This window comes from Lagenorhynchus albirostris, chromosome 6 (assembly GCF_949774975.1).
Source record: "Lagenorhynchus albirostris chromosome 6, mLagAlb1.1, whole genome shotgun sequence".
Taxonomy (NCBI): Eukaryota; Metazoa; Chordata; class Mammalia; order Artiodactyla; family Delphinidae; genus Lagenorhynchus; species Lagenorhynchus albirostris.
Window position 1 is genome coordinate 56,351,604 of NC_083100.1, and position 23,428 is coordinate 56,375,031.

Sequence of the window (23,428 nt, forward strand, 5' to 3'; positions counted from 1 at the left end):
CACTAACTCCCTCCCCTGATAAGGTAGCCCCCTCCTTTGTCAGGGCTGCAAGACCCTGGCAAAGACACCTCAATCCCCTGGCTCCGATCCCTCCTTTATGGCTATTATTATATCTTTGATTGAACATTCTAATGTGCCCTCTCAAATAAGTTCCTTGTGGTCAGGCTCTGTGTAGGATTATGCCGAGCACTTGGGAGGGGCTCAGTGATGTGACTGAGCCAGAAATGAGATAGCTATGGAGGAAGGTTGCAATGGTTCACCCACCGGGGTTAAAGTCACTTTTCCTTTGGATATGTAGAATGCATTATTCCAATTTTACAAGACTAACAATAACTTCATTATTTATTTGGATCAAAAAATCCGGTTTCAGGGCTTCCCTGGTGGCGCAGTGGTTGAGAGTCCGCCTGCCGATGCAGGGGACACAGGTTCGTGCCCCGGTCCGGGAAGATCCCACATGCCGCGGAGCGGCTGGGCCCCGTGAGCCATGGCCACTGAGCCTGCGCGTCCGGAGCCCGTGCTCCGCAATGGGAGAGGCCACAACAGTGAGAGGCCCGCATAACGCAAAAAAACAAAACAAACAAACAAACAAAAAATCTGGTTTCAACTATACACGGATCATTCATCAGTGTGGCGGCCGTGGTCTAGTCCTGCACTCTCTCCAAGGTTCAGCTTCCTGAGCAGCAAACAGGGGGTAAGAATAACCTCCCGGTGAGGATTACATAAATGCAATCTTTCTGGTAAAACAGGAGGTCTGAATAACAAAGCATGTAACACCACTCTGTCAACTGGAAATGGCAGATAGAAGTGTGAAGGATTATGGCTGCTAATAAATGCAATGCAACTGTGTTTGCCTGATGGCAAGGAATTAGGATTCAGTCTTCAAAGAGGACAGACTGTACTGGACGAACATCTAGAACTTTTTAAAAATGGGTTTGCAATCAATCCTATCTCAGGATGGTAGTTTAAGGTAGTAGTTAAGGGTATAGACTCTGAATTTGAATCCCTGGGTTCAAAGTTTAGAATAATAATGGAGTCTGCCTTTTAGGATCCTTGTGAGGATAATTTACAGAAAGTCCTTAGCCCAGTGCTTGGCCCTTGGTGAGCCTTCAGTAAGTGTTAGCTATTATCAAAGGATCAAATTGCATAAAATTTAAAACCAGCTCACCTGTATGTGCAGATATGCTTTACGTTGTTTATAAAGTAATTCCATGTATTTTCACCTTACCAAAAGATAAGAGCTCTCTCTTCAAAAGACTGGTACAAGCTGCCCACGGAGGCCCTAACTCAGCACCTTCTGAATGAATGGACGAAGAAGTCCAGGTTAGTATCCAGAACAGGAACTTCAAAATTAATGGACAGGATGTGTTGACAGGAGCCAGAAAAAATCTCTACCAGTGTCTACTGTTCCAGACCACTAAGGGCACCATCTTCAGCCGAGCAGAAACTTTGGGCCACACATCTGAAAAGTCCCATCTAATGAGAACAAGAGCAAACATTTAGTGATGGTTTTCAAGGTACCAAGTACCATGCTAGGAGGCTTACCTGCATTATCATACTTAGTCTTAATAACACTCTAACTTGCTTCTACTCTTATTCCCATTTTTGGAGGATGTCACTGAAACTCACAGAGGTAAAATTAATTTGACCAAAGTCAAACAGTGAACAGTGGTGGCACTAGGGCTCGATCTCAGATCACTGGGCTCCCAAGTATATGTTCCTGAAATTATATAATACCGCCCCTCCGGAAATGCTTAGGGATAGGGCACGTCAGATTTTGGAACTCCTGAGACCATGCTAAATTGACTAAAATTTTAAGATGCTCAAATTTCAAGACTTACCTGGAAGTAAGCCTCAACTAAAGTGAGTCTCCCAGTCGTTAACTCAGGGCCCATTTTGAGCCAAAGTCAGCCCCAAATCCTGTGAAACAAGCTTCCACAGAATTAAAAAGATGATACAGCCCGATGGGACAAAAGGCCTTCCTCTTTTCCTTGTCCTTGTCCTCTGCCATCTGCCATATTTTCAACGTGTTAAAACTCATGGGGCAGAGAATACTTAGCAAATTAATAGAAGAAAAGTCCTGACTTTCCTGGCTCATAAAAGGTTGATGCCTTCCAGCCATGCTACTGAAAAGAATGGGATTTATGCTGCACCTTTCTTCCCAGATGGAAAAGTGCTTTACAAATAATGGAACTAATGCAATTCATTGGTAGTGAGTAAATTTGTCACCGTGGATGTATTAACTCTCTAAGGCCAATTCAATCGGGGATTCAATAAATCAGCTCTTTCAGGGTATCTCATGATGCCCCACTGGTTAGAAAGAGTCCTAGATAAATAGTAATTTGATCCTTTGGATTCTTTAATCCTTGAAACATGCTTTTAGGAACGTGGAAAGGCTTAATGCCTCCCTTTTCCTGCTGGAGAAGCTGAGGAATCTGCACAGTAAGGGAGGAATCAGGAGATCTCAGGTCATGCTCAATTCTATGACCATTTCACCTCCGATTTCATGAATATCTTCTAGGCTTATTCCTGGGCCATGTTTTTCAAAGTGATCAGCAAAACTGTGCTTGAGAACATTTCCCTGACTCAGCCACAGGTATTGCTGTCATCTCAGGTGAAATTGAAACTACTTCCTTAAGTCTTCTACTCTCCTGAGCTTCTGTTTTCTTCTCATCCTTGGCTATTCCGAAGGGTTTCCTTCTTTGAAGGGGCACCGCCCCATGCATTATGTACTGGATGCTTCCTTCATACTAAGCTGAAGGTTGTTGTTTATTGAGGCAAAGTTGGCACCGAGAATGGAAACAAATGGGAAAAGGATATGTATTTGAATTCACATCGGATTATTTATGCCCATGGGTCCACGGCATGGAGCACGTATAAAGATTTTCTATTTATGTATGTATGTATGTATGTATGTATGTGAAGTCAAGGAGTCCTTCAAGAAATGAATAAATATAGCATAGGATTGGATTTTGGAAAAGAAAGAAACTTGTATTAGAGAGCAGCACTTGTCATCATGCTGCAATGTAGTTCTCTAAACAGAATTCCCTTGGAAAGGTAAAACTGACACATCTGGCCTCACTAAACTGTTCAGGTGGGTTAAACATTGACTGTGGGGAGAAAAACAAACCCTGAACTAGAGGGGAAGCCGTTCCTTATAACTCGATGGGTAATAAATCTGTAGCTGTGCCGTGCAGAAGTCCGTGTAATGCTCTTTAATTCCAGCGTATCTTATGTAGGATTTAAAATGTCTTGAGGGATTTGCTGGAAGCCTTGTTTTATTTTGTTTTAAACAAACATTGTTTTATTTTGTTCTAAATATGGGAAGTGGATCAGAATCGATAGGGTATTTTTTTTCACCTTAAATAAGAAGGCTCATTTTTAATATGACCACAATTTTGGCAACCATGTTTCTTTATTAGTTGTTAGTATTATAATTCACTGAGAATTTTATTCTCATGTTGTCACCATACATTGCTTAGTATTTCTGGGCTTTTTCAGATTCTTCCCTGTGAGTTATTTGTCTTCGTTGGAAATTTGATGGATGGCATCGTATGAAAAAAACTATTAAAATCCTCCAATGAAAAATGTACATATCTATTGTGAATTCTGCACTAAAGTGGTCTAGAAGCTTGTTACGAATACAGAGGTTTGGTTCATTTGCTTTTTTCTAACCCGCCTGTTTCCATATTGCAAAACATGCTAAAAGTACTGTTTGTCTTGATGTAGACTGTGTTATTTGTGAAGGGTCTGCATGGAGAAAGAAAACATAGGCCGCGTTGTTCGAAGAATCATTAAGGAGATATTATTTCAGATCATAATGTAATTAGACTCCTTTAGAGGGAAATATGAGTGTTCATGTTTTCAGCTTTTATACAGGAATGTAACTGTGGCTGATTAAGGGAAAAGTCAACTAATTTATAATGTCTAAATTTAATGTTACACCAGATAATATATCTGAAATTACAAAAACTAAAACAACTTCAGCTCTGGCTCAAAAGCAGTTCTTTAATCCAGGGTCTGGAATACACTGTTTATAGTAACCGAAATTCTAATTTTGTAGAATTAGATCTTAAAAGGAGTCAAAGGCAAAAGAAAATTCCCTACACATCTGCTGTGCTCAAAGTATCCACTTCAGAAGAGAACTTTTTTTTATCTCCAATTTATTTTGACAAAAATTCTCTTGGGCTTTTATTTCAAAAGATGAAAAATGAGCCATGGCAGTCAATGGTGTATGGTGACTATTTATCTGTTTACACGTATCCATGTGATTGCTAGAAAAAAACAGATTAGACTTTGAATGTGGTATGAAGAATGTATGTTCACAAGCCCATATTCCTCAGAGGAGAAATAGGTTAAAAACTCAAAACTAAGTTTTAGAAACCATGCATTTTATTTTGAGGAACAATAATTCAAGGCCTGTTTTTTTTAAGGTAAAATATATATGCTCAATCTTAAAGTAAACATATTCAGCAAGTCAGTTCATGGTTTACAGTTTTCCTAACCAAAAAAATCATGAAGCTAATTATTTAATAATGTCCATGTTATAATTTACATGACAGGTGACTATCTGAAAAATATCTATACATCTACTTTTGATTAATCAAAGAATATCATAAATGTACTAGAGAAACCTTTTATTTATTGATTTCTTTGGCAAATACCTTTCCAAAGTAAAGGGAGCCTTATAAAATTAATAATAGCCCTGAATCATTCTCCTTCTTAGTTCCCGATTTTCATAGATTGGGCTTTCTTTTAAGAGGGTATGCACCTGTAGGAAATTTTATACGGCAGGCAGCCTCCCTGCCATAATCAGAAACCAAATTCATTTTTGGAGGAAAGTAGGAAATACACAATGGCATACATGCCTCTTTTACGACCACATCTGCACAGCTCAGGGAAAAGTTCGCAGATAAGTCTGCTGATCACATTACAAGGCTGTTATGAGAAAATAAAGTTGCACCTTTGATGGGCTATTGCAGCTGAGTTAGAGGTCCCAGTCATTAGAAGTTTGGCATGTCACAGAGCGGAGCAGATTGGAGACCCAAAAATACTTTATGCAACTAGCTGAATTTTGGTCATTTCCATCAAATATCAGTGGACCCATTAGACAAAGATGAACAATACGTGTGCACGGGCACGCACACACACACACACCCCCTCAATACGCACTGGCAGTAAAGATGACTTTAGGTAATTTCTGACTTTCACCTCTGCGATACAGAGTCCATTGTGCTTGTACAGTGCCTTCAGGACACCAGCTGAGAACAAAGCTGCTTCCAGAAGTGGTAAGTGATTTCATTCTTAATGTCCAGGTGATTTGTGAAGCCCATTATCACATCACTAATATGGCAGCAGACATTTCCCAGCCAACCCCAGGTAGCTCCAGTGTTTGTGAAATGTGTGACTGGTAAAGGTAGACCTCAGAAACACTTTTAATTTTCTGCTAGTGTCACCAAATGCTAAACACAGCCCTAAAAGTCATCTTTTAAATTTCAAAAGAAGATGAAATTGAACGCCACATAAAAGATCACAGAAAATGTTTAAACAAAACAATTTGCAGGATTTAATTGAAGGGTTTTGGTGAAGTGTTTGTGTTCCAGATGTAATGTGTGGCACATTATCAGAGAAAACTTGGAATATGAGGAGGAAGGCCATTGATGTAAAACGTGAGTAATTCCAGTTCCCTGTCACACAGCACATGGAGGGAACAGGAATCATCCCCAACTGTCCATTGTCTCCTGAGGACATCTCCTAACACATCAGGGCCGCCTCGGTCGTCTCCGATTGGCATTGTGCCCCCTAAAATTAACGTAGTTGGTGGGCTTCCCTGGTGGCGCAGTGGTTGAGGGTCCGCCTGCCGATACAGGGGACACGGGTTCATGCCCCGGTCCGGGAAGATCCCACATGCCACGGAGCGGCTGGGCCCGTGAGCCATGGCCGCTGAGCCTGTGTGTCTGGAGCCTGTGCTCCGCAACGGGAGAGGCCACAACAGTGAGAGGCCCGCGTACTGCAAATAAATAAATAAATAAATAACGTAGTTGGTGAACAGGAGAAGCAGCTCCTAGACACACAAGTTACTAAAATACAGAGATAAATAGCCAGGCTGAAACCAGAATCTGCAATATGAGTCAAAATAACCACTGCTACCTAATTTTGAGAAGATATTGGAAAATGTTGCACACTTTCTTGTTTAATTTTTGGTCAACAATCCAAATCCTTATTAGCCAGAACTGTCATTTCTTTTCCGATAAAGAACCCACCTCAAATAAATGGAAATTTGTCATTTTCCAGATGGCAATGAACATCTCCCAGTAAGTCTGATTTTTTTAATGAGCTATGTTACTTTAAAAACAATTAAGAGTTGAATTCTAGGTAAAATTTTTAAAATCCAAAACGAATAAAGTAAAATCAATATCGATTATTAGGAGCAAAAGTGCTAATTGGGACTGTAAAACCTTTTAAGAACTAAGAGGAGAAAATTTCCAGTAAAACTACGATAAATTACTACTAAATAACCAGAATATTTGCATGGAATTTAATGTCAGTACATCAGCCTCCCTTTAATTTTTTTTAAAAAAGTAGTGTATTACTGGTTCAGAAAGACTATTCCAGTAATATTACAAGAGCAGTGTCACTTTGGCAAGTTACCTTTTCAACTTACATTTCATTATGTTCTAAAAACCTACTTTTTAAAGTTATAATGCTTTTCTTTTCTTTTCTTTTTTTTTTTTTGCGGTACATGGGCCTCTCACTGCTGTGGCCTATCCCGTTGCGGAGCACAGGCTCCGGACGCGCAGGCTCAGCGGCCATGGCTCACGGGCCCAGCCGCTCTGCGTCATGTGGGATCTTCCAGACGGGGGCACGAAGTCGTGTCCCCTGCATCGGCAGGCGGACTCTCAACCACTGCACCACCAGGGAAGCCCCATAAAGTTATAATGCTTTTAAGAATTCATTTTTAATTATCACTTGTTTTTTTTGGCCCTCAGGCCTTTCAGGGCTTAATGTGAACTGTTGTCACTCTAAAGTGAAAGCAAAACCATTTTGCTGAGAGACCACATTTTAATATCTAACACAACATTCTGACAACAGATATTCTTTTTTTTTTAAACATCTTTATTGGAGTATAATTGCTTTACAATGGTGTGTGAGTTTCTGCTGTATAACAAAGTGAATCAGCTATACATATACATACATCCCCATATCTCCTCCCTCTTGCGTCTCCCTCCCACCCTGCCTATCCCACCCCTCTAGGTGGTCACAAAGCACCGAGCTGATCTCTCTGTGCTATGCGGCTGCTTCCCACTAGCTATCTATTTTACATTTGGTAGTGTATATATGTCCATGCTACCCTCTCACTTTGTCCCAGCTTACCCTTCCCCCTCCCCATGTCCTCAAGTCCATTCTCTACGCCTGCGTCTTTATTCCTGTCCTGCCCCAAGGTTCTTCAGAACCATTTTTTTTTAGATTCCATATATATGTGTTAGCATACGGTATTTGTTTTTCTTTCTGACTTATTTCACTCTGTATGACAGACTCTAGGTCCATCCACCTCACTACAAATAACTCAATTTTGTTTCTTTTTATGGCTGAGTAATATTCCATTGTATATATGTGCCACATCTTCTTTATCCATTCATCTGTCAATGGACACTTAGGTTGCTTCCATGTCCTGGCTATTGTAAACAGAGCTGCAGTGAACATTGTGGTACATGACTCTTTTTGAATTATGGTTTTCTCAGGCTATATGCCCAGTAGTGGGATTGCTGGGTCGTATGGTAGTTCTATTTTTAGTTTTTTAAGGAACCACCATAGTGTTCTCCACAGTGGCTGCATCAATTTACACTTCCACCAACAGTGACAGCAGATATTCTTGATGACAAGTTTAAAAGAATAAAAAAAGGCTCTGTTCTTTACTGTGTTCTTATAAGATCTGACCCAACTTTTTAGTAAACTGTCTTAAATGGGCAAACTCTAGCAAGGTCCAAATACCCCATAAAACTGCTTTAATCAGGGTAGAGGCTGGTGGTGATTTCAGGTCAAAGAACCCCAACATTAAATCTGTATGCCAATATTTAAACACGTTTAAGAACTGTAAGAACTTTTCATTCCAGAACACTCTGAGGGTTCAATCAAGACTGCAATCCACTGTCTGGAGCAGCATTTAAATGCCCTGTAATATATTATTGTTTCCTTTAGAGGCAAGAAGAATTCTGGTTCTTCTCAACAGCTGCTTCTCTTTCACCCTCTCATTTAGTCCCATCTTTTCCATTTGAGCTATCTACTTCTTACCCTTTGGGGGAAAACAATCTATAACCAATACACATTTCTGACTTTCTAGCCATATTTGAGGTTTTATTCATTCACCCAAAGAAAACAAGAGGGAAATGGAGACATTTTAAACTGAGCAATAAACTGCTCCTCAGAATTTTTGTTGACTGGGTCCCTTTGCCCCATCTTATGGGTGATAGGGAGTGACAGTGTTGTTCAAGATTCCTGAAGGCACCCGGAAATATTGGGGGAAGTGCCCTGAGCTGACATCAAGCAGGTCTCACCTTCCCGATTGGTCCCTATTGGTGCTTGAAGAGTCCACCAAAACAACAGATTGAGCAAAGACTCATAAAAACCATACCTGGAATCTACTTCAAAGAATATCACTTCCAGTAGATCATTTTCCAAATGAGAAAACTGAGGCCCAGGAAAGTGAAGAGTTAACAGAGGATCCGGACTAGAGCTCTGCCCCCTGATTCCCATCCCACAGGTCTTGGGACACGTGACAGATTCTATGAGCACCTGAAGTTTTGCTGGTCGGTTACTTCTGAGGAATCTTTTGGTGGAAACTCTTTAAGTGGCCCTAAGGGTTTAGGCATTATGGGCAACGTGCAGCCACCCCGAGCTCCCAGGCAGAGTTTCTGAACATGCAAGGAGGCAAACCCCAATAATATAGGACTGATGCTTCAGACTTACCAGGGTCTGCACTTAATCTCCCAAGTCCCTCAGTCATATTGTCAGTACAGCTCATATAATTGTCAAATTTTCCACAATGAACATGTTATTACTTTTGTAACAAAAATATTATAAAAATCTTTTGACATCACTTTATAGTTTATGAAGACTTTTCATGTAGTTATTCATCATATCTTCAAAAAAACTGTGACATGGAATCAATGTCCCTATTTTACAGATGAGGAAACTGAGGCTCAGGGGGATAAAGTGATTTACCTAAAGATATTCAGCTGCTATGAGGTGGCAGAACACGAACCTGAAACCCAGGTCCTCTGATTCTAAATGCTTCTCCTGTTCCATCACAGTCCCCCAGGGTGTGAGCTTTCCAATGGCTTTCTTTATAAGTTTTCATGAGCATCTTGATAAACTCAGGTCTCTGGGAAGCCCAGATGTTTTTTCCAACTACCGCCAGGTTTCTAGTTCTCTTTTTCGTTTCTTCTTTTAATCTCTTTTGTATTTAATTTGGAGACGATAAGATCCTGAGGAACCTGATTGTGGCCTGGGGACACTCCAGGGTTGTGAGCTGGGAAACTCACACTCAGGGAATCTGAGGCAGGACTAAAAAGGCCCATGCACACTGTTGGGAACGCATCTTTTCAGGGACTTCAGGCATTTTATATGCACACTTTTTTTAAACCTTCCTGTAAATTAATTAGAACTCCATTTTACTGGAAGTATGTTTACTGAATAAAATGGTCCAAGAAAAGAAGTAAATAACACAATAACAACAACAACAAACCCCAAAGAATTTAGTGGTTTACTTACTACTAACTTAACGTTCATCATGGTGCAGGTAGCATCTCTCAGCTCATACAGGTAAAATGCTCTTCTCTGGGAGATGTCTTAGAATGCACAGCAATTTAAGATTAGGACTGATGTCTGAGCTCTTGGGACAAAAATGAAAGCTGGAGTGTCCAGGAACTTGAAGTGAGCTGCCATCTGTGGGGTTTTTTTTTTTTTTTTTTTGGCCTCTCATTCCTCAAAGAAGCCTTTCTGTCATCCACAGCCTTATCAAGGAAAGAGGGTTGCATAATAGGGCCAATTTGGGGGTCCTTAGTTGATTATCTGAGAGCATTGGCCATCACTATTGTTACTGACATTCAGCTAGATCAAGGTCATGGCTCCAACTAGGGAAAAAAAAAAAGACCCTCCGGCTGTGTGAATGGCTGCAATCTTGGCTGCCTGCAGTGAAGTTCTGGTGTAAAATTTTGTGATTCTATAGTTTTTCTGTTATATTTCTAGGAAGAATAGGGAAGGTACAGTATACATGCCTGTGTATGTGTATGCACACACACATACTCATTCATACATGTAACAGTAAACATTACTTGGATGTGGAATTCTGGCTTAGGGATCAACTCTGCCCCAGATTGTATAAAAATAATAGTAGCATAATCTTTTAAACCACTGTTTTCCTTCCTAGTTTATTTTTTATTTTCTTTATTAAGCTTTTTATGTACATTTTATTGTTTCCATTTTATTTTGTTCTTCTAATTATTCACACTTCTTAGCACATTTCTACTATAGTTTTCACTTCAGTCTAAGGACATATTTGGTAACTTCAGAGCTTTAAAATAGAATCCAACATGCTGAATTAATTTCTTCTTTATTCTAAGTGTCACTAAGAGGATAAATGTGAAAGCACTTTACAGATCATAAAACAGTACACAAATGCAAGATGATATGATCGTTAATTTAATTCAGTAACTGATTTTCTATATTCATTCATTAAACGAATATTTATTTAGTGTCCATTATGAAGCAGTACAATGTCAAGGGTTTGGTAGTGTCAGAGTTGCCTGAAGACTCCTATGATTTTGGTTTGGAATTGTGGACAGAAAATTATCCAGTGAGTAAGTTTCCTTTGAAATCATTCCTAAATGAAAAGGATAACATACAAAGCCTTTCAATTTTAAGTTTGCAAACAACTGAATTTAACTAAGTAAGACTTTGAATACACACTATTTAGTTCAAAGCAGGAGTAATTTCTTAGCCTCATGAACTATGAGAAATTTTACCTGGCAATCAAAGCCTGGGTCTATACAGTGCAAAGTAATGTAGCTATTTGTTAAGTGTTTACTTAATTTTATCACTGCAGAAAGCAAATTAGAAAAACTTATGCCCTTAAGGGTATTTTTCTTCTTTTCTTCTCTTCTTTTTATTTATTGTTGTTGTTAGTTGGTGGGTTATTTTGAGAGGAAGGCGATGCTGAATAATCATTTTGGTGAACTAACTGCATTGATCAACTGAATTGATTCCACGGGCTGGGCATACTTTAAATGTTCTTTGGTTTTTGATGCCCCTAAATTACATTAGATTCTGTTATTTGAACTCCATTGTCAGAATGATGTTTTATCTAATTTTATCCGATTGAACAACTTCTGCCTAACTTTATCAAAAACCAGGTTTAGAAGGCAGAGTGATAGTGAGCAGAGAGAGAATTGTTCTCCAATAAGCTTATATTCAGGACCAATAGACACATGTTCATGTCACAATTTTTGCTTGTGTTCTATATAATGTGCCTTTTGTGCCTCATGGCACAAAAAGGACATATATATATATAATAAGTTTTTTTCTTTTTTAATAACAGACTCTTGAAAAGGAGTTTCAAGCTCCTTGAGGGCAGCAAGCTTACTTTTTTCTCTCCAGCACATGGCCTGAGTCTGTCCATGTTTGTTAACTAAACAAATGAGTGAATGAACAAATGAATAAAGAAATGAACTACAAATGAGGGAAGCATGGCCTTCTAAACACAACCTAAAGAAAAATAATAATGCAGGATTTTCCTGTGTCTTGAAACACAGCACAGAGCTTGACCCATATTATGCTTTCAATGAATGTTTGGTGTGTGGTAAATTCCACTAGCAAATGTAGCAACCTTTTAAGCAAAAAAAGACCTAATCATCTAGTCACACACGTTCACTCAATTTAGATTAAGAACACTGAGGCTCTGAGAGTATCTAGTAAATTACAGTTTCCAGAGCATGGCCAGTGGTGTTATCTCCATCTTATATACTAGAAAACGGATCCAGAGAGTTTAAATGGTTTTTTTTTTCAGGATCATCTAGCTAGTTTGCATCAGAACACTAAATTACAGCCCAGGTACCTGATTCCTTGTAGAGAGTTTTTGGTGACACCTCAATATGCCAGCCTAGCTGTAAGCCTTTAGAAACTTTTGGGCACTGGATGGAAGGCGGAGCTTCTGGAAACATGGGGGCCATCCAGGATTCCACTCCTGCAATATGGAGTTGGGTGTTGAGTCAGAAGCTGGGTCTTTGCAAGCATTACTCTGAATTAGAACACTTGCATATATTTGTGAATCAATAAGTTATAATTCCAGCAGCACCCACCAAAACCAGTGAACAAGGCTCCAGCCGGTACGAAGAGACATTCAACCAGAATTTAAATACAGTTACCAAGCACACAGAAAGTTAATCTGAGCCAGGAGCAAAGCTGTGCTATGGTCATAAGCAGTGAGAGTTTCGTGATGATGCTCAGTGTACAGCAGTGTTTTCTCAGAGGGAGGGCCATGCAAATGTTTTCAGAGGCCTGCAGCAAAATGAGAGGACTTCTTTTTTTCTTTTTTTGCGGTACGCGGGCCTCTCACTGTTGTGGCCTCTCCCGTTGCGGAGCACAGGCTCCGGACGCGCAGGCTCAGCGGCCGTGGCTCACGGGCGCAGCCGCTCCACGGCATAGTGGGATCTTCCCGGACCGGGACACGAACCCGTGTGCCCTGCATCGGCAGGCGGACTCTCAACCACTTGTGCCACCAGGGAAGCCCAGAGGGGACTTCTTTTTAAGAGATGCAATGTGGGGACTCTTTCCTAAAATTAAATTTATTCAATTTGAAGGACTTCAATCTTAGATCATGGTCCTTTCATATTACAGTACTAAAGTTTCCCTTTTTATATGAAACAAAGATAAAAAGAGACTGGGTGTGTTCAATGTCTTTACTGGACTGGGGGTGGGAGGGAGTTGGCAATTCTCTGTTAGTCCTCAAATTATTTTTGGAAACCTTGCTAGTTCATGAAATGCCAAGGTAAGGTAACTAGTGGGCCACTTAGAACTTGGCTGTGAAAGTACATTGAACCTACAACCACACATCGCAGTGACTTTCACTTTCATGCAACAAAGGTGTTGACACCAGCCCATCCTCTGCTCGCGATGTCTACCACTTCCTCGGTATGACACTGACCATAGGTGAAGTTTTCACAGTGTGTTTCTAATTCATTCCCACACTGACCTGGGCTACATTTTAAACAAATTTTTCACTCCTAAATGCTTTGTTGGAGTCTCCTTTCTTGGAAAGACTTCAGAATCACTGGGTCCCCACATCCACATAGCATCCTGATGCACTGGGGTTAGGAGAAGCGGAAGCAGTACTTGTTTCAAATGACAGCAACGGCCTCAGCCAACTTCCCCATACACTGGCCTGTTTTTCATGATGGGATGCTAATTTCAAACCAGAGAGTCTATTCGGTCAAGAAATGAAAAACTCCTCATGTGACAGCAGGGCTGTTTAAGATCAGAGCGACACAGTCTACCCTGATCGCACACACATGGGGCTCTGAAGTCATTAAAGAAAAAATTACACCAATTCTGGGCACCCCAGCTGTCTGAGAGTTCAAAAGCTTAGATTGTCATGTGCTTTTTGCTATTATGCGTGTGGAGAAGATCTTTTCATCTTTTTTTTTTTTTTTCAGTTGGTCAGAGAAAATAGGTGGTGCTTTTCCGTAAACCAACTTGAACAAAAATTGGAAACAAGGTAACATCTGCCACAAATGAAAACTCTATGGTACTTGTTAACTGAAAACTCTCCCAGCAGTGATGGAAAAACCAGTCAGCTTCCCTATCTGGGGAAATGCCGTGAGGGTGGACAAATGATGACACCGAGCTTTGAGCCAATATTGAGCTAATCCAATGTAACATATTGTTATACAGCAAACTCAATGAGAACTCTGGTTAGCAGAGAAATTATGTAATGTCAGAGAGCTCCAGACTTGCTTAGCTACGTGTCTGAGAATGCTTGAATGGTCCTTCCAAACCAGATGAACAATTCACTGACTTAGTTTTCCCAATTTGGAACAGTAGTGAATGATAAAGACTTATTTCCCAAACCTTCCACTTTGATCTTCTATAAGCAACCTAAAAAAAACATAGAATTTAGAGGGGGAAAAATATCACATGTTCAAGAGAATGTAGAATACCCGGATACTGTAAATTCTGTTCCAGAGTCACTGGCGGACATCAGAACACATCTGTAGCATTAGAAGCTGCTGCCAGGCGATGAACACATAAGAAACGAACAAAGGGCTGGCGCCTCAGACATTTATAAGGATCCGTTCGTTCATTCATTCCGATGAACAAACCTAGGGAGGGGCGTGTTACCCGGATGTTGACATCAGATGGCATGATAAAAAGAGAGTTTTGGATTTGGAGGCAATGAAATTAGAATTCTGATCCAAAGTCTGTCATTATCTAGCAATAAGTCTTAGGCAAGTGATTTTGCCTCTTTGGGCCTTACGCAGTTTCATGATATGTAAAACAAAGATTAGACCAGACCGTCTCCAAGGTCCCAACTATCTCTAACATTTTCTAATTCAAGTCATTGATTGAGTATCAGGAGAGGATTGTTAAGGACTAGCATGGTTTTCAAGATAAATTTACATCATCACCCTCAGTGCGTAAGGATGAACTATGGTAGACCACAGCCCCAGAATTGGGGGAAGTGGACCAGAATGTCTAAATCCAGCCTTTGCCTTGAAGGGTCTGACTCCAGTTCAGGAGATAGGACACATGTATAAATTGCAACACAGGGCAACACATGCTAAGTGACAAAGTCCAGCACGGATACTATAGAGAATTCAAAGGAAGGAAGGCTTTGCCAAGGTTTGGGGCAGAAAGAATCATTTTCAAGGAAGAGGCAGAGCTTTAGCCTAATCTCTAAATGTAAGAAGCTAGATAAAATAACGTCTCAGGATCCTTGGAATTCTACGATTAGAATTAATTAACAACAATTAATGTTAGTAAATAAAGGGGACTTCCCTGGTGGCTCAGTGGTTAAGAATCCACCTGCCAATGCAGGGGACACGGGTTCGAGCCCTGGTCTGGGAAGATCCCACATGCCGTGGAGCAACTAAGCCCGTGTGCCACAACTACTGAGCCTGCGCTCCAGAGCCCGTGAACCACAACTACTGAGCCCGTGTGCCACAACTACTGAAGCCCATGTGCCTAGAGCCCGTGCTCCGCAGCAAGAGAAGCCACTGCAATGAGAAGCCCGTGCACTGCAACAGAGTAGCCCCCGCTCGCCGCAACTAGGAAAGCCCACGTGCAGCAACGAAGACCCAAAGCAGCCATAAATAAATAAATTCATTAAATAGTAAATAGAGGCTCTCTGATGGGTATAATATAGGCTTCTAATAGGTATAACTACTAGTAGCATGAAAATTAGTAAAATTTATGAAAGACTTGTTTTTCCAGGTCAGATATTTCATGATAGTTAATTACAAATTACTTTGGTTAATCATATCATACAAGCTAACGACCTTATATGTGACTAAATAACTAGCTAATTCTGGTTTAAGCAATTGTTTCAAAATAAATTGAACATGACTGTTGAAAGCACTTGCTGCCAAACTGCTAGGATTTCCACTAGGACACTTCCCGTAACTATCTCCATGGCACACAGGCAATTCTAAATAATTAAAACCATTATTTGGCAACTGTAAAGAATTCCTCTCTTGTCATACCACTGACCTTTTCATTTTTAAACTGGTGGACAGGGAGAAGACAGTCAACTTAACTGTTCTGCCTTCAACAAGCAGCTTTATTATGTTGGGCAATTCTGCTCAAAGCAAAAAGAAATAAGGACACAAATGCAAGCTTCCCCATGGCAAGTGGCGAAGAGATGAGTGTAGTGTATTTTTTTTTTGGTGTCCCCCAAACCTCACAGTGCCCTGGAGAGAAGAGGACTCCCACTGGCAAAATTCAGGGTGGAATCTAAAATATACCAAATTTAGAATCAGAAACAGACAAGAGGCTAATTTCACATAATCGGGCCATTCTGGGTTTGCACTGATAATGGTTGAAAGGGGGGAAATTTTAAAAATAAAAGGAAAGCAGAAGCAAAATAGGAAAATGCTTATTTAAAATTAATGTCACCCCTCATTTTCAATTAGTCTCTTGTGAACTTTACCTCACTCACACCCCTGCTTGTGTGTGCTGAAACCTGTAGACAGCCATAAAATCAGTTTACATAAAAGCACTAATTAACATAGACTGCTTGAGGATAAGAAACCAATCTTTTCATCTATTTTTCTTTTCTTTTCTTTTCTTTTTTTATAAATTTATTTATTTATGGCTGAGCTGGATCTTTGTTGCTGCACGCTGGCTTTCTCTAGTTGCAGCTAGCGGGGGCTACCCTTAGTTGTGGTGAGTGGGCTTCTCATTGCGGTGGCTTCTCTTGTAGCGGAGCACGGGCTCTAGGCCCGCGGGCTTCGGTAGTTGGGGCTCCCGGGCTCTGGAGCGCAGGCTCAGTAGTTGTGGTGCACGGGCTTAGTTGCTCTGCGGCATGTGGGATCTTCCCGGACCGGGGCTCGAGTCCGTGTCTCCTGCATTGGCAGGAGGATCCTTAACCACTGCGCCACCAGGTAAGCCCTTTTCATCTACTTTTAAATTCTTATTGTGAATCCTTAAAATATGCCTCATTTTAAAGCATCACTGACTCAATTTTAAAACATTGCCAGAACCTGTTTTGCTAATCTTCAAACTCGATAGTTCTACCCCAAACCTCAGCACACTCATCAACAATTTAATAGCAAATATCTCCAGTGACACCTCATATTACTAAGATTCTATTACTTTTTATATTACAAAAAATGTGCTAGTACACTCTAAAGTATTATAAATAGTTCAGACCAGGCAATGCTTGTAAAATATGTGAAAGTTTATTTTTTGCACTCAGTAATCTGGCATTTTTATCTTATGTATTTATAATCTATAATGTGCCTCCCATAATCAGTATAAAATGTGGATTACTAGTCAAATTCATAGTTTCTGGACATTTTCTTTCTGTTAATATGATTACTAAGGGTGATAAGTTGTATGGTTAATAACCCAATCCTTCCGCTAAATGCAAATTCTAAACATATCTTAAAATAATCGCATAGATGCCTAAAATCGGCCTCTTTAATTATATTTTTCTTAGACTGCTAAGCAATACTTTTTGGGATTGAGGGCATTGTGTTTATGCTTCTTGAGGATTTTTAGCTTGAGGTTTAAAGAAAGATATAAATCTGGTTACTTATTTAATAATTGTTGTAATACATTTCAAATGACATAAAAGAAGTATATATTCCCCTGTTAACCAGTAATACTTCATATCTTGACAGAGGTCTCTGTAAAATTGTTCAACTTTTGAAATGTTCAAGTTTTTAGACATTAGTATTAGTATAACTAGAAGTATATGGAAGTATATCAATCTGTAAATACAGAGATATTTCCACATAGAAGAGACTACAATGCTTGCATCTTTTCAGCAATTTCAGGTTAGCTCAATTTTTAAATTGATAATTGCTCATTTATTCTAAGACCTATTTATTTATTTGTAATAAGTGCCACTCACAATGCACACCAGTCTTTAATAAATGATTCATGTTCTTTATAAGAGATGAATTGCAAATTGCCACCTTGATCATAAAGTAAATCTACTACTGACATTTGCACCAAATGTGTACATGCTAGTAGCAGACACATGAATAATCTCCAACCTGCATCCCCAAGCTCTACAAAATGTCTCTAAGGGCCGCAGGGTGATACCCTTTTGGCCCAATCCCTTGACCCTCCTCCACCCTTCGCTGTTTCTCTAGTATATTCTATCCCTTTTAATTCTCTCTCCACATTAATACGATCTACTCTTGTTTAAACATTTACAATGAGCTATAACTGTCACAGGTTCCCTTCGGCAAACGTGCTGCCCTACTCCCTTACCATTTCTGTGGTATAACGGGGACCAGGCCCCAGAGCGGGACTGATTCCACGGCAGAGCCAGGATGGCGCTCGCGCTCTCTGATCCACTAATCAGGTACCCGGCAGTGACAAAGGTCAATACACCTTTTGGGAGTTGACAAGCAGAAGTCACCTTCTCTGTCAATCTCTTATTCAAACAATTTCTGAAAAACTCAGAACCGCTCCAAAAATACATTTGTGCCCCAGGTGTGGTAGTCAATACACCTAATGCCCAGATGCTTAGAATCACAGAGTTCAATCTCCTTCTTTTACAGACACAGAAAACAAGCCCCAGAGAGGTTAAAGGATTTTTCCAAAATATAACAGCTTAGCTGGAACGCTCCTGCCCTTCTCTATAGGCTTTTTATCTCATTATTCTTTTCAAATTTTTTGGATGAGCCTTAGCATTCAGCACCAACTTTATTGGTTTTCCAGCTATTAAGTAAACTAGACCACAAGTGACCATCGCAATGAGACGGCTGGGGCAGAGCGAGGAGCAGTGTGTCCAGCTTTGGCTTAGGAAGTCACCTTTAGGCTCTTGTTAATGAAAATATCTGCAGCCTGAATAAAACTTAATAATAAAATTCAAACTGTTCAACTTAAGGTTAGCCTCCTCATAGTGAAGGGCTCTAAATTCTGACTCCAAAATCAAGGAGGGATATATATATATCCCTGCTATCTATGTAATCTTGAGAACAAAGAATATTTTAAAATATTCTCAAGCTTCTGTACCTGGAGCTGATGTCAGTTGTGACAATAACTAGAACGCATGGGTTGGCTGTGTTGAGGACAGATTCGCGACATGACTAGAGGGTAATATTCTGCTGTCCTGGTCCTCAGTGTTCACCTTCCTTCCTCCTTCCCCTCTGGCCAAACAGGGGGCAGGAAAGCCATTTCCTCACACAAGTGACATCAGGAATGGTGGAACAAAGTCATGTAGCTCCTACAATGAAAGAGATTAGAACCTACTGTTCATGTCAGAGGATACTTATGAGCTCAGAGTCTTACTAATTATACCATGTATACACTTCTACATGAATGAACTGTGGTGTCAAAAACTTCCCTGGTGGTGCAGTGGTTGAGAGTCCGCCTGCTGATGCAGGGGACGCGGGTTCGTGCCCCGGTCCGGGAGGATCCCACATGCCGCAGAGCGGCTGGGCCCGTGAGCCATGGTCGCTGGGCCTGTGTGTCCGGAGCCCGTGCTCCGCGACGGGAGAGGCCACAGCAGTGAGAGGCCCGCGTACCACAAAAACAAAAAACAAAAAAACACAAAAAACCTGGGATGGCAGTATAACTGGACAACAAATCGTTCACCTTTAGATGCTTCTTCTTGACCCTGACGGCACCTCCCAATTACCTTGATTGGTGCCACCCCAAAGCCTCACATAGGTCTGCCCCTTCGCATTCCTTATGGCTGAACCAGTCAAATGTTAGACCTCGAACAGCCTGTGAAGAAGTTTCTCAGGAGCTAAGTGTCAATGTGAGAGATGGAAAAAGATAATGAACACATTTTGGAGATCAAAATGCGCTCGGCTTTCTGCCATTGGCCAATTTCCCCATTCATTAGTAGCCTTTGAGCTTTTTCACTTCTCTTCCTGTTGTTTTTCATTTTTCAGAAATGATATCACTTCTGACAAAAGAACTCAAAAAGCCAGTGGTCTGAAGGTTGTTTTAGGTTCTGAGGACATTGCTGTTGGTGTAACTCAGCTGCACGGGTGCTCTCACACCTGATCCTGGCTCACCAAGGGGAGATTCAAAGCCTACACTCTGTACAACAGCAGGCAAGGGCGCATACACTTTAGAAAGGCTTCATTATGAAGTATTCAAAACGAAGGTAAAGTCCCCAAATCCTAACTCTTCAGAAAATCCAAGTCCAGAGATCCAAGTTTTTGAGGTTCTGAAAAGATCTTAGAGACTATTTCATATTGCTTTATTTTAGGGATAAGGAAACTGATGAACAAAAGGGCAAGAATCATTAGCTCTCTGAGATTTTAAGAGACTAAAATAAGACAAAGAATTCGTTGGTGTCATTTTTTTTTAAAAAGTAACCTTTTGTCTGCATAGATCTTTTTATATAAACCTCTGGTTATTATATAAATATGAATGCTATAGATCTGTTCAGGAAAATAACCATACTAAGTTACAGAGAATATCTAATAATAATGACTTTTCTTAAATACTAATTTTTAGGGACCAGTGGCCCCCCAGAGAAGGCTTCTGTGCCCCTGCCAACTCCAGAGCAGGATGGAACCGGGAGGGCTGATGAGAGCAGAGAGTTGCCCTTGTCTTCTCTGACGGTACTTTCTGGAGGGAGCAGCAAAATCCTAGGAAATAAACAACCTGGGTTCTAGTCTTAGATCTGCCATTAAGCAGCTGTGTGGTCTTGGGCAAGATATCCAGTCTCTCTAGGTCTTGATTTTTCATCTGAAAATTAAAAGCTTAGAAATTCCTTAGCACTTCCTTCTAGCTCTGAAATGCCTTGAGTTCATTATGAGAGTGATCACATGGTGTCCGTGTGTGTGCTCAGGGCAGATGTGGGTCCAAACATTGCAACGAGCATAGAGTTAAGTGTACAGAAAAGGGTTAAAGATTTAAGCATGTTGGGAGTTGCAGCTGAATGAAGGAGGACCCTAGCTCTTCCATATTCCATACAGACATTTTATAGATAGGAGAGGTAGAGAGAAAGGAGTATGTTTTTTCCAGGGGAAATCAAGAGAAACCAGAGTATCTTTCTGACTCGAGAGTTCACGAAGATTGGAGAGAGGTGATGGGCAGGGTGAGGACTGCCCTGAAAGGAGACCAAATACATAACTTAAGTGGTATGCATGACTAGAAAGATCGGGCAATAAGGTCACACCTCTGTCCCTGCGACCAGCACTGTCTGCAATTTTCAAACTTCTTTTAGCTCTGGAACCCTGTTGGGGCAGCCACTGCTTAAAAAAGCAGTAATCCTTTCCTCCACTCCTGCTTCCTGGCCCTCTACACCAAATCTCAAGCAAGCATGAGCCCCAGATAGACAGGCTTCCTCTTCGGACCCAAAGTCCAAAGTTGAAGACTCCCATTCAGGTGTTAAATACAAATGGCTGAACCAACACTCAGCTGGTTATTTGAAGGTCTTGCCAGGGCCACAGCTACCTACACACAGATTAGACAACCAGCTTTGGAAAGGGAGCAGCCCTGATTTAGGTGCCAGGTAAATCAATGCTCCATTCCCACATTTCTACTTGCTGTGTCAACAGACCTAGCAGAGGATGGGAAATGAGATCCAATTCCAGTGAGGAGGAAGGATGAAGATGCAGCTCATCGTGCACTCCTAACTCATTCTTGAAAGACAAGCCTGAGCGAGCAGATTTCCGACCAGAGAAACCCAGCTGGACCACCTAGGCAGCAGTCAGGAGATGGCAGGGCTGTTTTGTGTATGTTTTTTGTTTGCTTGCTCAGTTTTTAATGGAAAAAATGTTGTATTTTTCTGTGCTTTCTGTGCTTTCAAAGTTTGTTAGCATTAAAAATCTATTCCTTTTGTTAGAAAAATAAACTATGAATATTTTAATAATAGCTCAAACATTGAATTTGATAACTACCACTCCTAAGAATATACACATTTCTTTTAAAACATGATATATAAAGTAATATGTATATGTGTGTGCATATATCTTTTAAGGGAACCAGGAGTTAGCATAGTACTTCAGAGAAATATTGTGAATATTGATTTTTTTCCCCTAGTGAGATATTACCTGGGAATCACAGCCAAGGTAGGACTCTTTAGACAGCTTTATCATTAACCTTTCTCTGTGTGTAAATTCACAGACAGCAGACTGTAAAATGTGCTTCCTGCATCACCAAAGGAAACCAAAATCTGGTACTAGCCCTTATTTTGAAAATGAATGGTTCGATCTTCTTTTTAAAGTACTCCAAAAGTTTTTGGGACAGCCCGTTCTGCAGTTCAGTCATACACACCGATCACAAAGTCTTTCTTGTGTCTAAAAACAGACTCTCTCCTGATGCTGTCAACTCAAACTCCTGTTCTTCTGCTCCATCCAGTGAGAGGGAGAAGGCTGGCTAGTGTTCTCCACAGCTCCACCTCACTGCCCAGAGGTTGTTAATTTTGTCTGCCTTCAGCCTTCTCTTCTCCAGGATAAATAACCCGCCTCCTTTCTTGTGTACATAGCCTCCAATCCCTGTCATCGTTGTCTTCTTTCTGTACGTGAATTCTATGCCATTTTCATACATACGTTTTAAGTTACAGACCTAAAGTGTAATGTTCAAACGAGAGCCTGACCTACAATGAATTTACACAAGGATTACTTCCTGGCTACAAATGATGCTTGTCTTAATACAGCTCAGGATAGTATTTCTTTCTTAATGCCATCACTAGGTTAATGACTCATGTATTTCTGGAATGCTGGATCTCCTCCAGCCAAGTTCATGTCAAAATACGCTCTCTATCTAGCCCTTTCTCCCACCACCAACTACTCCCCAAAGGCAGTCACTGTTAATAAATTTAGATTTTAGTTCTTCCAGCAGTTTCTACTTGAGCTCTAAATAAATAATATGTCTACATCTACCTGTTTTGATTTTTCAACCTTAGACACTCAGTAGCTATTGAGTTCTCTACATGAATGATGAAAAATTTCACTCATTCCTTCTCTATCTTCTCCCCAGTGTAGGTTAATTCATGATTTTTTAGTTCTTCAGTTGGGTAGATGTATAACTTATCCGTATGTATAACTTACAATTATCCCTCCACTTCCGGATCTAGCAGCTTTAGAAAATATTTATTGACCTTAGCACTCTCCGATAAGAAAGTTAACACAGCCCTCCACCTCCAGACTTCTGTCAGAGTATAGCTTTTAGACTGTCAAAGTTTATAATATTTATACTGTTTTATAAATATTATTATGAATTCTGATATTATTATCATAGAAATAGCATTTGTTGCAGACACCAGAAAACAAATTAACCCTATGTCACCAAAATCATGCTATTCAAAATAGAGTGTCCTAAGCATCACAGTTAAATGGATTCTCTAACCTTAAACTCCATCAAACCCTCAAAATCATGCCACAACTTAGTTTACTTCTTATTAGCATACTGGATTTTGAGGCAGTTCTATAAATACTATTACTGGTTACAAGCAGTGGAAGCTGATTAACTTAACAAATTTGTTGGAAGGATATAGGGTCACTTTCAAAACCAAAGAAAAAGCTAGAGATGAATCAACTACAGATTTTCAAGATATTAGACTATGAAACTAGAGACAGATCCTGCTCATTCCTGGGAAAGAGCCCCTGATCGGCCTACCTCGGATCACAAGCTAGGAGTAGGACACTTGATTGAGAGTCCCATCAGGTTGCATGCAATGGTGAAAGGTAGTTCTCAAAAAATAAAATCAAGTTGCTGTCACCAGAACAAGCTGGGT

At 40.4% G+C, this 23,428-nt stretch overlaps 1 long non-coding RNA gene across 1 annotated transcript; it reads left to right on the top strand.

Annotated features, from left to right (window-relative positions):
* The first annotated feature begins 515 nt into the window (after nt 1-515).
* LOC132521753 (uncharacterized) lies at nt 516-3,621 on the top strand. The gene is made up of 3 exons (XR_009540952.1): nt 516-691; nt 1,232-1,320; nt 3,499-3,621. It is a non-coding gene; the product is annotated as an uncharacterized LOC132521753 (long non-coding RNA).
* The last annotated feature ends 19,807 nt before the right edge of the window (nt 3,622-23,428 follow it).